The sequence below is a fragment of the Perognathus longimembris genome, chromosome 12 (assembly GCF_023159225.1).
Source record: "Perognathus longimembris pacificus isolate PPM17 chromosome 12, ASM2315922v1, whole genome shotgun sequence".
NCBI classification, from domain to species: domain Eukaryota; kingdom Metazoa; phylum Chordata; class Mammalia; order Rodentia; family Heteromyidae; genus Perognathus; species Perognathus longimembris.
Window position 1 is genome coordinate 40,120,549 of NC_063172.1, and position 22,367 is coordinate 40,142,915.

The window sequence follows — 22,367 nt, forward strand, 5'->3', positions numbered from 1 at the left end:
CCCAGATAAACAGAAGTACATCTTTTTGGAGTTATAGGATATTTTTTCACAATTAAAAGAATGTCCATATAAGGAACATGATGACAGAGATTGAAAGTATAATAAAAATTCCACACAGATTTTTTTTTTTTTTGCATGTGGGCGTGGGTTCAAACTCAGGGCCTGGATGCTGTCCTTGAGCTTTTCTACCATTTGGGCTACAACAACACCACTCCACTTTTGACTGCTTTCTCTCTCTCTCTCTCTCTCTCTCTCTCTCTCTCTCTCTCTCTCTCTCTCTCTCTGTAGCTTATTGGAGATAAGAGTCTCACTGACTTTTCTGTCTGGGATGGCTTTGAACCCTCATCCTTAGATCTTAGCCTCCTGAGTCTCTAGGATTACGGGCCTGAGCCATCAGCATGGCTCAAATTTGTTTTTAGGTTAAAATGAAGCTCATGTATCTGGAGTATCCACTGACAGCTTATTTTCAGGTAAATCTGGATGTACAAATCCAGTCCTATCTATCTCTCTTTGTTCAGCTTAACTTTATGGTGGCTTTATTTCAGATTTTGTATTGTAGTTTCCATCTGCTCTTGTTGTATTTTTCTTTTTTAGGTCTTTTTTTAAATTTAATTTTATTGTCAAGGTGATGTACAGAGGGGTTATAGTTACATATGTAAGGTAGTGAGTACATTTCTTGTCAAACTTATTACCCACTCCCTCATTCTTAAGTATTGCTTTGCCATTCCATTTCTGTACTCTTGTACTCTTATCTATGTGATTAATAGTAAATATTCACCAGACATTCATTATATAGAAGGGACTGAAATAAATATGTGCTTACCCTGCTTTATTTAAACCTCACTACAGTCATACGAGGTTGGCACTATTCTTAAACTTACTTTCAGATGTTAAAACAGGCCTGCAGATCATTCCCCTTAAGATAATGGAGTATTTGGCAGAGCTGAATTTCAAAGCATTATTTGTCTCAAGGGCCTATACTCTAAACTGATATTTGACAATGCCTCTATAGGATTCATACTGTGGGCAGTTTTCCCTTTCTATGTCCATTACTTTTTTTTTGTTTTATAAAAAATAATAATTACTTATTTATTGTCAAAGTGATGTACAGAGGGGTTACAGTTTCATATGTTAGGCCATGGGTACATTTCTTGTACAATTTGTTACCTCCTCCCTCATTCCCCCCCCTCCCCCTTACCCTCTCTCCCCAGGAGTTGTTTAGTTGGTTTACACCAAATGGTTTTGCAAGTATTGCTTTTGGAGTCGTTTGTCTTTTTATCCTTCATCTCTCGATTTTGATAGTCCTTTTCCCTTCCCTAGTTGTAATATCAGTATATACAGTATCCAGGGTACTCAGATGAGATACAGTGATATGCGGGGACAACCACAAGAAGGAGATACAAGAGGATCATTAACAAGAAAAGCTACGGTTTCACATGGCATGTTGAAAATAATTACAACAGTGATAAAACAGTCATTTCCATAACATGGAGTTCATTTCACTTAGCATCATCTTATGTGTTCATAAGGGCATAGCTTTTGGGCTCTTGTAATCCTCTGCTATGACTAGCCTAACCCCTATGAGGGAAACCATACAGTCCATGTTTCTTTGGGTCTGGCTCACTACACCTAGTATTATTTTTCCAAGTTCTTCCATTTCTTTATGAATGGGGCAATGTCATTCTTTCTATTTAATGTTAGTATCTGCAAAGAAAATAATTTCCTTTTCCGGTAAGTTCAACAGAAACCTTAAAATTGACTCACAAAAGACAGATCTAGATCACATACTACTGAAATATCAGACAGGTTGGCCCTATTCAAAAATGACAAGGGACGTTAGCATGAAGTTTTTCAGATGATCCTAGAGAGCTACTCAACTGAGATAGTGTCTGGGAGCTGAAATGAAGGCTGATCTTTGATTGGTTTAAAGGCACCAAATGAGCTAACACCAGCATGGCTTACTATTGGTAGACTGAACAAATGCTATAGAACCCAAAAGAAAAATGTTCATTGCAGGTGGCAATTTGTGCATTCCTTTTGCAATATCATTATTAACTTTATTTTTATTTCTTTATAAACAGAAGGCAGAATTTTGTTATATGAAAATGTAATTTGGAATACTAAGCCTAAAAATATTGATTTTGCCACTAATCTACTTGTGTGAATATGTTAAAAAGTTTGATATTTCTCAATCTCAGTTGAATAATAACCACATTTCCAAGAAGTTGTAAAATTAAGTATAGTCTGTCAAAATCCCCTCACAGAGTCTGGAACATAGTAGCAATTCTATTAATGTTAGTTAATTATGATCGTTTAAAAGCATAAGCCCCCAAATTGCTTGACAATTTACTGAGTGAAGCTGGATCTGAGTCTCCTCCAGAGACACAGAATGGCTACAACATTAACTAATGAGTCACTATGTGACTTCTGGGCTTAGGACATGAAAGCTTCCACACAAGGAAGCTTGGAATGCATTGCAGGAGTTCTTTCCTGGGTCGCTCTTTCTTTGAACCTAGTTGTCATGCAGGGAGAAGCTTAACTACAAAAGACAGATCACCACTTAATGTATTTTTTTCCCCAAGACCCAAAGAAACATAGATTGCATTTGTGGTAATTAGAATGTGCCTATAAATCTACAAAGAAACACACTGGATGGCAAAAGACAAAAAAATACACTTGGGCATGATAAATTATACAGGTCTCTAGATGCCACACTGTGAGACCAAAGGAGGATAATCTTAGCAGAGGAATAGGCTCAATAGCTACATGAATACGATATATAAAATAATATTTATCAAAATGAACTCCAAGAAATGGAAATGATGGTTTTTTTCCTTGTTGCTATTTTTTTCTTTAAGTTTTGATGGTTTGTTAGTTTATCTGTCTTTGGGAGGACAAGGGAGGGCACAGAAAGGGTGGAACAATGGGTGAACAAATGCAGCAGTGATACTCACTAAACACTATATTGAGAATGAACTATACAACTTGTGGGTGGGGACAGGATAGACAGAAAAACTGGAAGGAAAACAACAGGGAAGGGGTGACCCTTTAAAAAGAATTGTACTCATTACCTTACATAACTATTGCCCCTCTGTATATCACCTTTACAGTAACAAGTGTGTGTGTGTGTGTGTGTGTGTGTGTGTGTGTGTGTATGACAGATCTCACTGCATTCTTCAGTGGGGATTTCCACATGCCAAGTGTTGATTCTCGCACAAGGTGATATATAAGGATCTAACTTCAGTTTTCTATGAGCCTATGAGATAATATTCTGTGGCAGAACATGAACATGTTTGCCATCATGGCATTGTGAGACTGTGAGAGACCTTATAGGAGTTTTCTCTGTTTGTATGGAGATGTGATAGGTAAGGGATATTGAGTCACACATGCATGCTCTCTTGGGTGAGTATATCAAAGATTCAGCTTTTTGATTTAATGTGGGGCACACCCGCCCGGACGCCTCGCATCATTAAGAGGCAGTTGTAGCTGGCCCCACCGCTTTCCCCAGCCTCAGACCACATGTGAGCCAAGATGGCCGCTGGTGGTGAACCAGAGGCGGTCCTGTGGGCTGTGAAGTAGATGTAGGGTGCCCCTTAGGGAGGTCCCTTGGAGCTCCACCCTGATGGACAGCTCAGGCGTCCATTCACAGCCCCTACGTTGGTGCATGCGCCCCTCCCCTCCCCGCGCCCTCCAACCCTTTAAAAGAGCAGATCATGCTGCCATTAAATGAGTCTTAGTGCTGACTGGCTTCCGGACTGTCTGTGTGTCCTCCGACGAAAGGGGGGCTGGGTGGCAGTTCGTTGGTCCTTTTCTCTTCTTGGCCTGTCCGGGTGGGGTGTGTTTTCCTGTCTCTCCTGCAGGACAGGAGAGCCTGAGAGGCTAAAACCCCCCAATATTCTGGTGCCCAATGTGGGGCTCAAAGGACGTACAAGATGAAACTGTCGGCGAGCCAGGCCAATTGGATTCCGAGGTGAGGGTACCCCGAAAAGATGGGGCAGGCAATCATAACAAAAACAGCATGGTATTGGTATAAAAACAGACCTGAAGAGCAATGGATTAGAATTGAAGACCCAGAAATAAAACCGCACTCTTACAGCCAACTGATATTCGACAAAGGAGCTAAAGACATACAATGGAATAAACATAGCCTCTTCAACTACTGGTGCTGGGAGAACTGGGCAGCCATATGCAGAAAACTCAAAGTAGACCCTGCCTATCACCATGCACCAAGATCAACTCAAAATGGATCAAGGACCTCAACATCAGACCTGAATCCTTGAAACTACTGAAAGAGTAGGAAAGATGCTAGAACTTATAGGCACAGGAAGGAACTTCCTGAATAGAGTCCCAGGGGCACAACAAATAGGGGAAAGACTCAACAAATGGGACTACTACAAATTAAAAAGTTTCTGCACAGCTAAGGACATAGCCACCAAAATAGAAAGACAGCCAACGATATGGGAGAGGATATTTACCAGCACAGCAACAGACAAAGGCCTGATATCTGTCATCTACAGAGAACTCAAAAAACTAAGCCCCTCTAAGCCCAATAAACCTATTAGGAAATGGGCAAAGAAGCTAAAGAGAGACTTCACAAGAGAAGATATAAAAATGGCAAAGAAACACATGAGGAAATGCTCAACATCCCTGGTAGTAAAGGAAATGCAAATAAAAACAACTCTGAGATACCACCTCACCCCAGTTAGAATGGCCTATACTCTGAACTCAGGCAACAACAAATGCTGGAGAGGGTGCGGGGAAAGAGGAACCCTTCTCCATTGTTGGTGGGAGTGCAAATTAGTACAACCACTTTGGAAAACAGTATGGAGGTTTCTCAAAAAGCTCAATATAGACCTACCCTATGACCCAGCCATACCACTGCTAGGCATCTATCCTAAACAGCAAACCCCAAGTTATCAAAAAGACATTTGTACTTCCATGTTTATCATGGCACAATTCACAATAGCCAAAATATGGAAACAACCCAGATGCCCCTCCACAGATGAATAGATCCAAAAAATATGGTACTTATACACAATGGAATACTACATAGCGATTAGGAATGGTGAAATATTGTTATTCACAGTGAAATGGTCAGAACTCGAACAAATAATGTTGAGTGAGACAAGCCTAGAACACAGAAAACAAAGGGGCAGATCTCCCTGATATATGACTGTTAACAAAGGGAGACGGAGAGACCGTAGAGACCAAGTCTGTGAAACAAAAACTGCTTGTCAAATAGTATTCCCCAAAGGATTAGTGCAGCGACCCAACAGTATGTAACTAAAACCAAACAATTACTCAACATATAAAGGTCAAAAATTGACCTCTCAGGGGAATACAATAGCTCAAAAGCTAGGTATGTACGTTCATATAAGACTACTGTCGACATATGGTCTAATAGTGACATTACATTTAAAGCTCTAGGCAAACTTTCTTGGGCGTGGCCACGTGGCTACTGTATATGTTCTTGATACATTGTATATTGTATATATGTCTACCTGACCTAGAGAAGAGATAGAAAAACAGGACATAAGATATCACAAGAAATGTACACACTGCCCTACTATGTAACTGTACCCTTTTTGCACAACACCTTGTCAAAAAAGTTGTGTTCAATTAATAAACAAATAAATTTTAAAAAAAAAGATGGGGCAGGCACACACTCACCATAACAACTGAGCCCTCAAAGTGCTGAACTTCATGTTACAAAACGTAGGTTTGGGGGTCTCAGACTCCCAGACCAGGAGGGTCTGGGAAGTGTTGAAATACGCCACACTCTGGCTGGCGGCTGCCGGCCTTTTCAGCCTGGCTGCTTAGGAGGGAGGCAGCCCTCCCACTGCCCAGGAGGAGAGGGGTTCAAAGCCTCATTCCTATGGGCCCTTAGACCTGCTTTGGCCTCATCCCCCGGATCCCAGGCCAGGCGCCTCAGCCCCTGGACACCTGCTGCCTCCTCACCCCTCCTCCACTGGAGGTTTCCCACCATCTTTTGCGGACCTGCCCTGGGGACAGTAGAGGCCCTTTTACTCTCACTCCTCCAGCTTCTGAGGCCTGGGAAGCATTGCTAAAAAATGTCTTGGATTGTGGGGGAGATAGCCGCCTGGCTGCCTAGGAGGAAAAAGGCTTATTAACATCTGTTGTTGGTTAATCTGCTTTGAAAGAGACAAAAAAAAAAAAAGGCTTTCGGTTCTTGTTGATGTTTGCTAAATTGGAGATTAGGTTAAATTCTGCTTGTTTGGCTAAATCCTAAACATTGGTTGGAGGTGGAGCCCACCCATCCCCCAGGTGATGGGCATGCCAAATTCCTCAAGGCTGGGCAGGGACTTGAAGGTGTCTTGCTGTGAGCCTGCTAAGGCTCTGATCAGCTCCGCTGCCATTAAGCCATGCCACGTGTCTGTTGTGTTCCCGTCTTGTCTCCCATCTCCTGGACCTTCTCTGGTCATAGCATCCCACTTCAGCTCCCTACTGGAGCTGAACTGTTTTTTTTTTTTTTTTTTTTTTTTTTTCAAAATGTGGCTTCTTCATTTCCTTGCCAGATAATCTGTGAAAATTTTTATTTCCTAGAAAAAGTTTTGTTTTCTAACTGATCACGTGGTTCTAAAATATGGGCAAAATAATATCATTTTGCCACTGGAATTCCAGGAGACTTACTTGGCCAATTCACAAAAAGAAAATGTTTTCTAAGAATGCCCAAAACTTGTGCACAACTGTCTATCTGTATGTATGTCTGTCCGTCTGTCTGTGGGTAAAATATGTAAAAAATAGCATCATGGTTTAAAAATCACTTGCCTTTTAAACTATTTTAACTTGCTTAAGTTTTATGTTAAACAGATCCTTGCAGCCTGTAGGTGGAGTCATAGTAAACAGCCTGGAGGCATCCTGACTTATCACCAGACTCCAAGACAAGAAAAAACAACAACCCAGGTTTTAAACCCAAACTGATCATGTTTGGGTGCAAGCAAATGTGTCTAACGAAAACTCCAAAAGGTTCAAATATGCAGCATGTGGTATACAATGGTGCAAAATCAGTATGTTATTTTTTATGTCTATCTATGCTAAAAGTCAAATGTACATCTGATCCTGACAATTCTTTGGTATAGACTAAGATTTTGCTTCTCCATTTTTCTCTCCTGTGCTCTCATAAACTCTTTAGGATTAATATTTTGCTCCATAGGATACTGCCTGGTTTCACTGATTCCTTATTCTTTCTCTCGCTCATGGAAAACTGCTCAGGGAATCTAGGAGTCCTGTGAAGATTTTGACAGGCCCAGAGTGCTCCTACTCTGGCTCTGCTCCATCCCCTCCCAAGATTAGAGTTGGGTTCATAATAGTCCTATGATAACAGAGTTACTCTGAAGTGCCAGACTTTGAAGTCAGGCCCCATTTTACCACGTGAACCCCACTTTACCACGCGAAAGTGAGATAAGCAGGCCCTGTGAGCAGACCCAGGACAAGCCCATTAGGGCCCAGTCAGTCTAGAACTCTAACCGCTGGGAATGCTTAACTCTGACCACCCCTAGAATTGAACCCTGAGCCAATCAGATTTGTACCTGTATCCTAATCTTGCTTGCTTGAACACCTGATTGTTGTAACTTTGTTCTTTGCCTTTATAAGCCCTGTGTAATCACAGCTTGGGGCTCCCTCCTAACCTCCGCTGTGTCGGTGGGTAGGACGAGGCCTGAGTTGCAGCTCGCTTAAATAAAGCCTTGCCTTGCTTTTGCATTTTGGAATGTCTGAGTCTCGGTGGTCTTCTTGGTGGTGGTTTCGCGACTTGGCACAACAACTCCAAGATTAAAAGCATCAGAGTTATGATTGGTGGCCACAAGGTTGCCTTGGGGTAGCATTGGTTTTTCCCCTCCATGTCTCAGAAACTGTCGTGGCTGCTGCAGAGAGAAGACTTGGTTGGCCTTTGGTCTGTGTGGATTTTTGTGACTAGGAAGATGGTTAAAGGCCAAAGCCTTCTAAAATCTGTTTAAAGTTGTAATCCTGCTTAAACCACTAGGGCATCAGCCTACAAAAGCCAGAGTACTCAGAGTAAGCAACCAGGAAACACTGGGAGATTTCAAATGTCTTTAACCAGTCTGTGTAGAATTTTGCAGGCAACCCAGCAGGAGGTGTGACAATCTATTCAGAGGATTCTGAGAGATGCCACTACAGCCTTACCCAGATCCAACCCATCTCTCCTGCCTGCCTCCATCACACATGACTAATGAAGCCTGCTGATCCAGGATGGAAGACACAGCCACTGCTGAAGCTGAGAATTTTACATTGTCTTAACCCTTTGCCCTCTTGATTATTAATTCATTTGTGCTCTCTTCCACCTGCCAGTAAGGTTAAATGATGATTTGATTTGATGGCACATGGATCTCATTCAGTCTGCTGTTCTCTAAGTGTTACAGCAGAACTCTGGTCAATTCTCAACAAGTTACAGGTAATCTCTATTCCCATTGTTCTCCTTGTTGCCTTAATTGGAAATAAAAAGGGCTTTTTTGGCTAAAACTCCTCAGATTGTAGTTTGAAGCCAGCCCGGGCAGAAGAAGAAAAAAAAAACTCCCTCTAAAACTCCTTCTCCCAACTAACCAGCAAAGAGCCAAACTGGAAGCTGGGCTCAAGAGAACCAGTGAAAAGCTGAAAGCGGCACCTTGGCTCAAGTGGTAGAGTGTTAGCTTCGAGCAGAAGTGCTCAGGGACTGTGCCCAAGCCCTGAGTTCAAACCTCGCGAATGCCAATGGGGGTAAACCATCCCAGAAAAAAGTACCTAGATCCCTGGGACTCAGCCAGTTCATGGAACAAGGAACATGGAGAGGAGTAAGAGAATGATGTCACATCCTAAATGGAGTCACTTTGTCTCGCCCTCTCAAAATTAATCAGAGCCAGGAGATCAAGAGGAATAGTTGTTTACCGGCCTAATGTCCATACCCGTCCATTTTCCATCTGGACAGAAACTTGCATTCTTGCCTTTGTTACTTGCTATTTGTATATATCTATATAGCCTGTGACTGGTTACTCCCTACTAGTCTACTATCCCTAAACACTTCCTTCCTGCCCCCAGTCCAGTTATTCCTCCTTCTTTGTGATGGGCCACAATTGGGTTTATATTCCAAATGGAACTTTTCTCGCTTATGCCAAAGATGTGTCCTCCCATGTTCACGTTAACTGGTCCTGTGAACTTGTCAGCCTTTTGCCTGACCTTTTCAAAAGCCTCTTTTAACAGGATAACGTCCCTCACTGAGGTCACCACCTGGGAACTTGCAGTTCAAGTTCTTACTACACTGCTGTGCCCAGCGCAGATCTGGACCCTGAAGACCCCAGACCCAGGGACTCCTTGATGTGCCCAAGCTGCAGGAGGTAGCCAGACAAGACCATGACACCCATTGGCCCTGATAACCATTCTCGTTGAAATGATGAGGATTTTTAACAACCAAACTGGATGGTACCAGGCCAAATGATGAATCATGGACCCCTGACTACTTTTCCCTTTTCAGCAGGAAGTAGTTCCAGAAGAGACAACCTCCACCCATGCTCCCAGCCTGGTATCCCTCCTCTATTAATAAAAAATAAAAGGGGGAGATGTGGGGCACACCTGCCCGGATGCCTTGCATCATTAAGAGGGGGTTCTAGCTGGCCCCGCCTCTTTTCCCAGCCTTGGACTGCGTGTGAGCCAAGATGGCCACTGGTGGTAAACCCAGAGGCGGTCCTGTGGGCTGTGAAGTAGATGTAGGGTGCCCCTTAGGGAGGTCCCTTGGAGCTCCACCCTGACGGACAGCTCAGGTGTCCATTCACAGCCCCTATGTTGGTGCACGTACCGCTCCTCTTCCCCCGCCCTTCGACCCTTTAAAAGAGCAGCTCATTGCCGTCATTAAATGAGTCTTAGCGCTGACTGGCTCCCGGACTGTCTGTATGTCCTCCCATGAAAGGGGTCTGGGGTGGCAGTTCATCAGCCCTTTCCTCTTCTTGGCCTGTCCGGGTGGGGTGTGTTTTCCTGTCTTCTCCTGCAGGATAGGAGAGCCCGGAGGCTGAAAACCCCCAACAATTTAATGCATTAATTTAAGCCATCTATCATTTTCCCATTTCCCATTAAACTTTATAAATTCTATGTCTATCTGATTTTTTTTTTGTTTCACCTGAATATAGCTGATTAAATCATCATAATTTCTCCCAGTTTCCATGTAATCCTATTGTGGACATTCTACATTTTGTTGAATTTTACTGCATTTTTAAGAAGAGAGGTACATATGACAATGCAAAAATTAACCCCAAATCTGAAGACTTATTGGATTTTGGCTCTTTCACTGAATTGATAGGAGTCTCTATATGCCTCTATTTCTACCTGAAAATTGATGAGTTTGAGCATTTGGATACTATTGCTTGGTCACTATGACATTTTCACTTAGAACGATTTCCAAGGTAATCTTCATGCAAAGCCCCTGTACAGAGTCATGGCTAAGATGTTGCTCAGAGGAAGGAGCAGAATTGAGTCTTGCTTATGATTTATAATTTATTATCACCAACTGCAGTGAAAAAATCTGGTATGAAAAATATGGAAGGATGAATTTTAGGAAGTATAAAGGAATTATATATTATTATACATAATTTTGAGATTAAAAAGGGAATGAACCGGATAATTGTCATTAAGCTCAGAGAGAGATTATCATTAAAGCCCACTAAACAGTTGGAACTTTAATAGGAGTCAAGAATTTTTTTTCATCCAATGAAAAAGCTAAAAGATTTGTTTATTGACTAAAAGAGAAGGAATTTTTAGAGTCATAGTGAATCTATGTGAATCTGCTTACAATCTTCAGAATGAATGATTTCAGAGTGTTTTATGCAAATATGAAAACACTTTTCCTCTTCCTATAATGGATATTAGACAATTTTCTAGTATTCTTAAAAAATTGGTCATATAGGGAGGCTTATATTGTTAAATATCTACCCATGTTTATATTGCATTCCAATTAATCTTATCCCCTCAGTAATACTCCCTGTCTCTGTCCATGGCATCTCTAATAATTTCCCTTGTTCTAGCATTATTTCTGAACCAATAAAACTGAATCCTTCCACAGTACCTAGCCTTTTACAACCAAAGTTTTGCCTTTTACTTTCTGATGTTGTTTTAAGGGCTAACTACCAAAATCCTAACAGGCCTGGAGTCCTGATGGATGATCTAATTTCCTGACAGGGCTAGATCATATATATTAACTGAGGCTTCACTTATTTAAGTTACCATCTGTCTGCAGGGAGAGATTTTTCTGAAGGACACTGGGAAGATACCTGTGGAGATGCACTACCCATATTTTCTAAAAATTATTCTAAGCAGAAAAGTCTCTGGAAAAATGGTTTATCTTGTAGACCTTATAATAAATGATGTTTATAAGGTTCTTCATTTGCATTTTTTGCACTCACAGCTATTTTGAAGTTTGTTATTATTATGTTCTTTTAGCAAAGATGAAACAAAAGTCCAGAGAGCTGAAAGTGTCAGAAGTTAGAGGAAATAAAAGAATCACCGTTATTCAAATCCAATTCCAATTCCTTATGCTTCTATGCCTACCTGGCTCCTTAATGAGCAGCTTAGTTTTCTGTGTCACTTTACTACGACTAAATAAAATGTAAATATTTACATAGTACTTAATCATGGGCTAGAATTTAAGGCTAACATTTTGATAGAATATAAAGGTAAAACTGAAAGACTGAGTAACTAGGCTTAAGACTGACCTTATTTGCAAGCAAAATATCACTTGGTGCAGTTGGGATACTTATTAATGAAACTTTCAAAGTGCTTTCATTTTAATATGTCTAATGAACAGACTACATTTCTCTTCCACAATATCTACATGCTTGACAATAAAGGGAGTTCATTTTGCTTCATTCTACAGTTTTCTGGAAGAGTCACTTCATTTGTGATTGTGACAAATATCATTAAATGATTCAAATAGATAGATAAGTGAAAATTTTACATCAAAGTCAAATTTCAAATGACAGAGACATATTCTTACATTACTGACAGTCAAATAATTTTTCCTTCTGATTTTCTCTTTCTGGAAGATTGGATTTTAGATAAATGTTTATTTGAATATTGAAAAGCAATCAATCCCCTTTTAAGAACTATGCTCAACACTTACTTGAAGGTTATCTTACCTCTTGAACCACATACCCATGCCCAGATTTTCTTGATTAGAAGGAGTCTCATAGACTTTTCTTCCCAGTCTGGTTTTGAGCGATGATCTTCAGATCTCATTCATTTGAGTAGCAAGGCATGAGTCATGGGTCTAGCTATTTCTCTGCATAAACAAGTAAGACAGTATCTATCTTGCTTCTGATATGTTAGTTTTAATAATTTTATTAGCTATAAGTTGTTACGGACAGTTACTTGGCTAAGCATTTTTAATTGACTATTATAATCCAATAATACAAATACTATTATTCTTATTTTGCAGAAAAGGAAACTGAACTTCAGGGGTTTTGAAGATTAGAAGGATTTTATGCAGTTACAAAGTGGTACAGCTGGAACCTGACTCAGGCCTTTGTACCACTTTCCAGGCTATTAATCTCTGTGCTTTCCTATTAATGCCATTGCATTCTTCATAGATCTTTTGTATCTAAGTCCATCATCTGTCACCTGAGCGTTATAAGAATAATTTTTTTTGTAATCTTTACTTGTTTTAGTAGAAGTAAATGATGTTAATCTCTTAGTCTACTCTCACCCTAATTCACACAAAATATTTGGGAAAATACTTTGAGCTCTTACTCATCTTTTATCACCTGCGAACTTTGTGTTCCATGGATGCCTTCCTTCCTTCCTTCCTTCCTTCCTTCCTTCCTTCCTTCCTTCCTTCCTTCCTTCCTTCCTTCCTTCCTTCCTTCCTTCCTTCCTCCTCCCTCCCTCCCTCCCTCCCTCCCTCCCTCCCTTCCCCCTCTTTCTTTCTTTCTTTCTTTCTTTCTTTCTTTCTTTCTTTCTTTCTTTCTTTCTTTCTTTCTTTCTTTCTTTCTTTCTTTCTTTCTTTCTCTCTCTCTCTCTCTTTCTTTGTTGGTTGTGGAGCTTGAACTCAGGGCCTTATCGCTGTTCCTGAGCTCTTTTGCTCAAGGCTGGTGCTCTCCCACTTTGAGCCACATTTGGTTTTCTGGTGGTTAATCAGCGATATGATTTAATGAACTTTCCTGCCCTGGCTGGCTTCAAACTGTGAACCTCAGATTTCAGGCTCTCTAGTAGCTAGGATTATAGTTGTGAGCCATTGGCATTTGACTTCACTAATATTTCTTACGTGTTGGTTCACAACTTGGGAAAATAAAAATATTCATGAATATTTTCCTAAAATGACTTAGGTAAATTTTAGTTGTTTACCCTACTATGTATTTAATTTCATAATGAATAAGAAAATAAAAATTATAGTATCTAGACACCTTATTTTTCTGGGCTTTAAAAATACAAATGTAACTTTTTTGTACATAAAGACCAACAAGTATTTTAGTAAAACAAGAATGGAAATGTTAGTATGAAATATCGTAACTACAAAAATAAGAAAATTACCATTCTGTCCTCTACTCAGACTTACTATAACTGAAAATTAGTATTAAAAAAATGAGGACAAAAGAATAAAATTAAAATTTTTATGTAAGAAAAAGTAAATTCTACCCGTTTCTTTCCAGAAAATTTAACTGCTTGAAATAACATTTGTTAATTTGCTTCATTACAATAATTATTTTACCATTTATATGTATCTTGTAATCATGTTGTGAATCTCAATTGAAGACAACTAAAATATACTTGAAATAGTATGAATATATAATTGCTTGTTTTGTTTACTACTGTTGTTTGACTTCACAGTTTAGATAGATGTAGATTAGACATGCTGCTTATAGAAAAATACCTAGGTACATAAATATTAAAAAATATTTTCAATTATGATTTTATTGCTCATATTTCTGCTTTGTGCCAATGTTTATGTTTTGACAGCCTATCTTCTTCCTATACTCTGAAAAATCTTCCTATTTCAGCTTTGGATAAACTTCCTATCTCTCAAATTCTCACTAAAAGTTGAACTTTTAATTAAATATTAGTAGCCAATTATCTACCATTCAAAACTATTAATTGGTTACTATCTATTACATATATCATTTATATAAAACATATATATTAATTCTGAAGGAAAAGACCAAATTATAGCTGTAATGGTGCTATCAAGACTAATATTGCTTTAATTGGTCATTTAATATTGAATACCTTAGTTTAATTTGAAGATTTTATTGATGAAGGTTAAAAGTCATATCTCAATTTCAACCAGAATAAATGAACAAATCTGGTTGTTAGGAATTCAGAAACTGTTGAATGTTATACTGGAAGAAATTAGATGAAATCAGTTAAAACCAACAATTCTCCCAATAAATGAGCATAATCAAGGCCCACAAAACATTGTTTTTGAGTTGTATCTTAATTAAAAAGCAAGTAATGCTATCTTCATTCTTTTTAACAAATACAATTATTCAATTCCTGTCAGTAAAAATGACTGTTTCCACAGAATTCTAATTAGCATGCTAATTTAGTACTTAATGATTTTTAACCTCTAAACAATATACTCTATTAATGTGTATTTGAACATTCAAATTATTTTTTAGGTAAGACACAACTTTTTGTCTCCCAGTGTAACTAGAAGTGTGTAGGCTTGGAAATAGTCATTGTCTTTACTGGAAAATTTCAAATGAGCAGAGGGCTTGAGCCTGATTAATCTAAAGGGACGTTCATCTTCAAGTATTCTGTCTTGTTCATTGCAACAAATGGCTCCTTTTTTTGTCTTTTGACACATTATCTTCTTTATGGAAAGTTTTGGTCTTGGGATAAATATATTTTTTGTCTGTTATTTAACCCCACTGTTTCTCAGTTTCTTCATTTGTAAAATGTAGAAGCAACAATATCTCTGTCCTTATAATGGGTTTGAGAATTAAAGAGGTGAATGCATTTGAAAAGCTTTGAGTAACCCCTGACACATGGTGAGAAAATACAGCTATTATTACCATGATGAGTGAGAGCCAATGAAATTGTGACCAAATACTAGTCAGTATGCCTGATGTGTGTGAGTGTGTGTGTATACACATATTTACCAAACATATATATGTATATATATATATCCACACACAAAACATATTTATATATATTTATTTATTTTTCTACGAAGATAAATTCAACCAAGGTGGGTAAAACACAACTGTTAAAGAAATACCAAGTGAAGAAATAGTTGTTTATCAGCTGGCAATATATTAAAGACAGAGATTATTTTAAAATAACTTTTGTATACTCATATTAATTTTTAATCACTTGTCACCAAAACTATTTTTTCACTTTTTTTGTTCTTCTTTATTGTCAAAGTGAAGTACAGAGGGGTTACAGTTTCATACACAAGGCGAATACATTTGTTATCCAACTTGCTACCTCCTCCCTCATTTTTCCCGTCTCCCTCCTCCCCTCTTCTCCCCCAATGAGTTGTATAGTTGGTTTACACCAGTTGGTTTTGTAAGTATTGCTATTGTAGTGGTTTGTCTTTTTATCCTTTGTCTCTAGATTTTGCTATCCCCTTTAGATTCCTATGGAATATATCCTCTGACTATTCCATATCCCAGTCCCCTAGCTGATACTGTTAAATAGAAAGAATCTACTCAACAGTTGTTGTTATCATGAACCATTCACAGGTAGAGACTAAACACTTCCACTTGTACTGATAGTCAGTAACACAGTAATTAATTCTTTATTTCTTTTTTCTTTCCTTTTTGTCTTTTTTTTTTTTTTTGGCGGTGGGGAGGATCTTGGGACTTGAATTCAGGCTTGGGCACTGTCTCTGAGCCTCAAGACTAGTGCTCTGTCACTTGAGTCACAGCACCACTTCTGGCTTTTCTAAGTAGTTTATTGGAGATAAGAGTCGCACGGGGACTTTTCTGCCTAAGCTGGCTTCAAACCTCTATCCTCAGATCTCAGCCTCCCGAGTAGCTAGGATTACAGACATGAGCCACCAGCACCTGCCATACTCTTAAATAAAGATTCTGAATATTAACAAAGAATTTTATACTGGACTTTCAAAATTTTCCATATAGAACAAGAAAGCTGAGACACTGCCTTTAATTTTTAGGTAAATACCTAGTTCTATATTCATTAGAACCATCCTCACCAATAGTTCCTGTTCATGTGTGGGATCTGACATACATATACGATCTAATTGCTATAAGTAATGGTGAATGTGGGTTTTAACCCTACATGAAATCAAATTATAACAGGAAGTGTTGTTTTCTCTACCCCTAAGTTTGAGCTATCTACACTCTTTATGATTACTTAGGAAAAAAATTACAGGTCTTGGCTCAGGAATGATTGCATTGTTTTTAGATTCATGAACTCAAGAAATGGAAATTGAGAAGTTGGTTTACTGCTGTCAGGAAATATATTCCATGCTTCTCTTTAAGACCTTATTTTTGTGAATGGGAAGATAATCTGTATGACAAGTATTTTAGCCTACAATCTCGAGAACAGAAATTATAATAGGAAATACCTGTGTGGTTTGAATAGTGTTGGCTCTTGGGATAGAACATGGAAAGAAGGGCTGAAAATGCATTTTGAACCTTCAAATTGTCATCTCACCAAGAAAAAGAGTAATAAAAAAGAAAAAAAAATCCACAAATCATGAAAAGTGAAAACACATTCCTGTGAGGTCTGGACTGGGATTCTTTCCTAACTCTCAAGTGTTCTCTGATTTTGAAGAGACTTCTAAATATAGACTCAATGGGCTTCTAAGACTTACTGGACTTGGAAATGAGTGACATATTAATAAAATATTGTTCCAATATATTCAAAATATGTTCAATATGTTCAAAATATTACTCCAAAATATTGTTCCAAAAATAAGAAAGTACCCAAAGATGAGTACTTGTCACCATCACATTTATTTCCAAGAATGTGCTATAGACCTTGAAAGAAACTATGAAGAGAAAGGGAAAAGCTTCAAGAAAGGAAATGTAGGAATGTTTGTGCTAGATTTATGGCACAACTCACTGCTCATTTATAAATTTATCTTTCTCCCTGTTTCCTCCCTCAAACACTTTAAAAAGAGGTGAATGTCTATTTGCAGGTGAGTTTTGGTAGTAAAAAGATTGCTATACAACTTTATTTCAATATTATTATAATACCTATATCTTTTTGTGATTTTTGTATTAATAAATATAACACATTCCTCATTTTTTTATTTTATATAGATCAAAAAAGAAGCATGTTTGGACACATCAAGTGATGGTATTTTAGGTAATCTTTCAGTAGATGTGATTATGTAAAGTGAATAGTTGTTTAAAAGTTTTCTAGCTTTTATCTAAGCCAAAATGATACATCTTTAAAATTTTCCCTGGTAAGACCCAGCACTGGTGGCTCATGACTATAATCCTAGCTATTCAGGAGGCTGAGACCTGAGGATTGTGGTTTGAAGCTAACAGAGACACTTATCTCCAATTAACCACTAGAAAACCAGATCCAATGAAGAATATGTCCATGAATTATTTTGTAAACTTTTAATAAGACATGGGCCAAGGAATGAGTTTGACCAAAAGACATGGTTAACCCCAAGAGGTCTTCCCCATCCTCCACTTTTATAAGATCAGAATGTCCCAGTGCTGCCTTAAGGGAATTATCAAATAGATATCAAAATAGATAAAAGGAGCACATTCCAACTGGTAGATGTCAGGAAGCAGTAAAATCATTAATTTCTATAACGGATCCAGGATATCAGGAAGGAGTAAGAGTAAGTTCACATAGGCACTTATTCCTGTCTTTTGACAGGATTACTGCATAAAGTCAGGTACCTTCATTTTATTCGATCACGCACTAGCAATTTTCCACCGAGATTAAGCTATTTCCATCTTGATGTCTACATAGGCCTTTGGAGTACTTATTCTCTTCAAGTCAGTGTTTTGTAGTGGAGAGGATGTTACTGTCCTTTCCAGTTTGTTGTTTATTGATTTGGTATTTCTTTTCTCATCCTCTGTTTCTAGTTCTTTCCTCTTAGCTTTAATTAAGGCTTTGGTAGGCCTCTCCACTTTTTTTAGCACACGGCCCTGTAGCTGGCCTGGACTCATCAACTTTCTGATCAGCAGGTATGGCCAATTCTATCATTTTACAGTGTGGCAAGTGGATTTTAATCTTTTAAATGGCTTCTTACAGTAAGGACACACTTCCATTTTGGGCTGTATATCACTTATCTTCTTCCCGAGCTCCGTTAGGATGATGCTAATTCTGTTGCTGTGTCTCCCGGACCCTCATCCTTCCCCATCACTGTTCCCGAGTTCGGCAGAAAGAAAACTACAAATTTCAGCCGACGTAATGAGATACACCGAGCAACTGTGGCCCAGTCCTGAACCCAATGCAAACTGAGCTCTCTGCCTGGCAGCTCCGGGGAAGGTTCTGGAAAGCAGTGAGTTAAACAATTCAACTACCCAGCTATGCGCTGGTGGTTTGACGCCTTGGCTCATCAGGAGACTGGGATCTGAGGATTGTGGTTTGAAGCCAGCCCAGATAGTTCAGTCGGTAGTTCAGATTCTTATCTCCATAAACCAGCAAAAAAAAAAAAAAATACAGAGAAGGAGCTGTGGCTCCAGTGGTAAGGCGCTAGCCTGGAGCCCCAACGCTCAGGGACAGTGCCCAGAGTTCAAGCCCCACAACGGGCACATGAAAACTGCCCCAGGCACCAGGTGGACTCACCGGTTTGTCTCTGCTTCCACCTCCTGCGTGAGCCGTGTTTGTGGCCAGGCCTGGATTCACCTCCCTCTATCCCAGGCAGGAGTCTGGAGGCCCCTGACCCCCAGGAGGCCAACCGGAGGCTCCAACCAGCCCCTCCACACATGTCCCATCCCTCTGTCGCTCCGGAATCAAATTGTTTTTCTTTCTAACTTTCCAAACTTACTGTGTAGTATCAATATTCAGATCCAGAAGTACGTATTTCTCTGAATTTGCCTGAATCCTTTAGTGCTGAGTAATAATTGGAGCAAGTTTTTCCAATATGCATGAATGTACTCAAAGTGAAATAGCTTTTATCAAGAACAGTGCATACTCCTAAACAGGCATGCTGATTTCCCTTGACAGGTTTCTGGTAATAGACGCTTCCTTTTCCTTACCTAGCAAATTACATCACCAGAAAACGACTGTGTCTGTTCATTTTTTTAAATTTTTGTTAGTCCTGAGGCTTGGACTCTGGGCCCAGTTGTTGTCTTCAGCTCAAGGCTAGCACTGTAATATGTGAGCCATGTGTGTTCTTTTTTAATGGATGGTGGCAATAATGTTCAATTTCTTTCTCTGGGTCTAATATCCTTGCCATTTATGTAAATTTCCTTGCTTTGGACTTGCATATTTGATCTTCACTTGATAGAAGATACAGTCATGTAAAAAGGACACAAAAGAAACGAACTTAGGATGTTACCAATATGAGTGTTCCTCCAAAGAAATAGAAAGATATTTTAATAATACCATCTTCTACCACAGAGAGAGGCTTTTGGTCTTCTGTGGTTGTTCATTGGCTGTCCTATTCTCCAGGAGACAGTCTATGAGTCCATTGAGATGCACATTTGCAGCCCTAATGCAATGTCCCCATCAAGAGCATGTATTGTATATTTGGGATCTCCAAATCACTCAGTGTTTAATTTAGTTGCAGTGCTTATCTGAATTTTTTCTCTGAGTCTGGCCTCAGGGAGGATTCATAAGAGACCAGTCCAAAGAAGGAATTCCATCAATAGTGAGTACAATGTTTAATCCAAGGGGTGGGCTAAGGAGTGGCTAGTTACAGGAATAGGAGATGTAGATTGAGCTTCGTTGTGTAGTTTGGGGTAAACACTGTAGAATGAGAATTTTCTGGGTTAAGGACAAAGTCATCTGCAAAGAAATGAGAAGAAGCTAGGGATAAGAGTCAGGTGAACTTGGGTGTGCAGCTGGCTTTACAAACACTGGCACATTCTTGGGTGTCAATCCAAGTAGTCTAAGAACTCTAAAGGTAGGAGGATAAACATTATTTACTAATTTATTGGCATGGTTTTAAAGTTAAAAATATCTAGCTATATGATACTTGGGTCCCTGTATCAAGTTCCCCAAAGTTTAAATGATTAAGTGGGTTACTTGATCCTATGTAGAAAGTTATCCTAAAAATCCAACCGAAGGCATAGTTTTCATTTTTCTTGACTTCCTCATACACTACTCATATTTTTAATTTGAAAAGAAGTACGGAAATCCAAAGCCAGTATTGCAAATTTCATTTACCATCTGCTATGATTGTTGCCCTGACTCAGAAGGGTTTACCTGTGACTCTAGAAAACAAGTGCATAGGGAAACAAGTTATCTGTCATAGGAGAGGAATTACAATTACTGACTTCTTTCAATCATTTCACTTTGGGGAACTTTGACAGGACCACATGTGCTGAACTTTAGATTTGCTGACACTGGGATTTACATTCACAGGACAAACTTTGGCTTTCAACATAATGACAGGAAAAAAGCAAAAAAAAAAAAAAAACAACCCCGAAATATTAGCAAAATTAGTTAAGATGCAAAGGAAAGTTTTCTTAATTTCAGACCGATATTAGAAAGAATGATTAACTTTGACAAAACACATTTGATTGTTTTGGAGTTAATAAGAGAACATCACAGTAATTCCTGTTAGGAACTGAATCCAGTGTTCCTAAGATTATGGTACCTTTGATGCTACATAGCTTTCATGAGATAGATTTCTTGGATAGATAAAACTCAGGTGCTAGATTATTCCAGAAAAAGAAGGTGTGTTCTCAGATGCAGAGCATGTAGCCTATTTTATCCCCAGACCTTCCATAGACATCAGGGAAGAACATGGTATTTATCTACATGGTTGCCTCCAGGTCTTTAGCTCTCACTGTTATTTATTTTGTTAAAAAATACTTCCCTTTAATTAAAACATAAGTAATGCATTTTAAAATACATCTATTCTGAATTTAAAAAACTAATCAGTTTTAAGCATCTTTGAAATATATATGATTTAATATCAATTGAAGGAGTTTGTCATTGAAAATTTAATTTCCATTAACATTACTTAAAACCGAATTCTTAAAAAGTAGAATTACTAAATTTGACTACTGTTCCATTATAAATCATTTCTCTGATTCCTATTAACTTTTTAGCATTTCTAGCTGTCTCACTTTTGATAGAGTTCTGTCAACATGAGCTTTATAAAGGGTAAAAGGAAAAGAATACAAAAATAATTCCAAAGGCAAGACGACTGGCATTGTGTTTTGTTTTATTTTCTTAAACTCTGGAAAAGTAAGAGCCTGTCAGTGAAGTAGAAATAGCGGTTAGGGGCAAGTAAACACAATGCCTATTGGCTTTTCTTTCACATCTAACCCTTGGTATCATTTGGGAAATGGGCCAATTTCCCAGATGAGGCAGGAGAAAGAAGAGTGAAGTCAGCAACCTAGATAAACAAGGAGGCAGACATAACAATTCTGTCATGTTGCCAGGAAGGTCCCAAGTGCTCTAGCTTTCTGCATTCAATATTACTGTTATAACAATGAAATACTTTGTGTTTCATGGCAGGAACTTTGCATTTCATGGCAGGCACTAAAGAACTTCCAGTACTGGTGAGATTTGGGCAGCTGTATCCAGGGATACGAAGTTGCTCATCCCCACCTGTAAACTTAAACTCTCTTCATTCCAGATGGCTTCTCCCAGACCCCTTCTGAATACTTTCTCTCTCCAGGGCACCCCATTATTTCTGGTTAACTTCTACCCCAGATGCCAATACATGTTTTCCATGATATGCTGAGTTTAGGGAACAACTTTTCTCTTCCTTTATCAATGGAGAACTGAATTGCAGTATTGATATTTATAAAAAGCAGATTAATTTTTGTTTCAAAGGGAACATTGTCTTTCATAATCAAAAGGCTCATGAATGTATATTTTTATAAACCGATTCTTCCTAATTTTCTTTTTTTTCCTTTCTTTTTGCCAGTCCTGGGGCTTGGACTCAGGGCTTGAGCACTGTCCCTGGCTTCTTTTTGCTCAAGGCTAGCACTCTGCCACTTGAGCCACAGCGTCACTTCTGGTCTTTTCTATATATGTGGTGCTGAGGAATCAAACCTAGGGCTTCATGTATATGAGGCAAGCACTCTTGCCACTAGGCCATATTCCCAGCCCTAAAATTTCTTGGTCTTAGGATTTTCTTCATATGTTTACTGCACTCAACTTCCAATAGTATTGTAAAGTGGGGGGGGCCTCATTAATAGGATTCCTTTCTTTATAAAAGAAACTCAGGTGCTGGGAATATGGCCTAGTGGCAAGAGTGCTTGCCACGTAGACATGAAGCCCTAGGTTTGGTTCCTCAGCACCACATATATAGA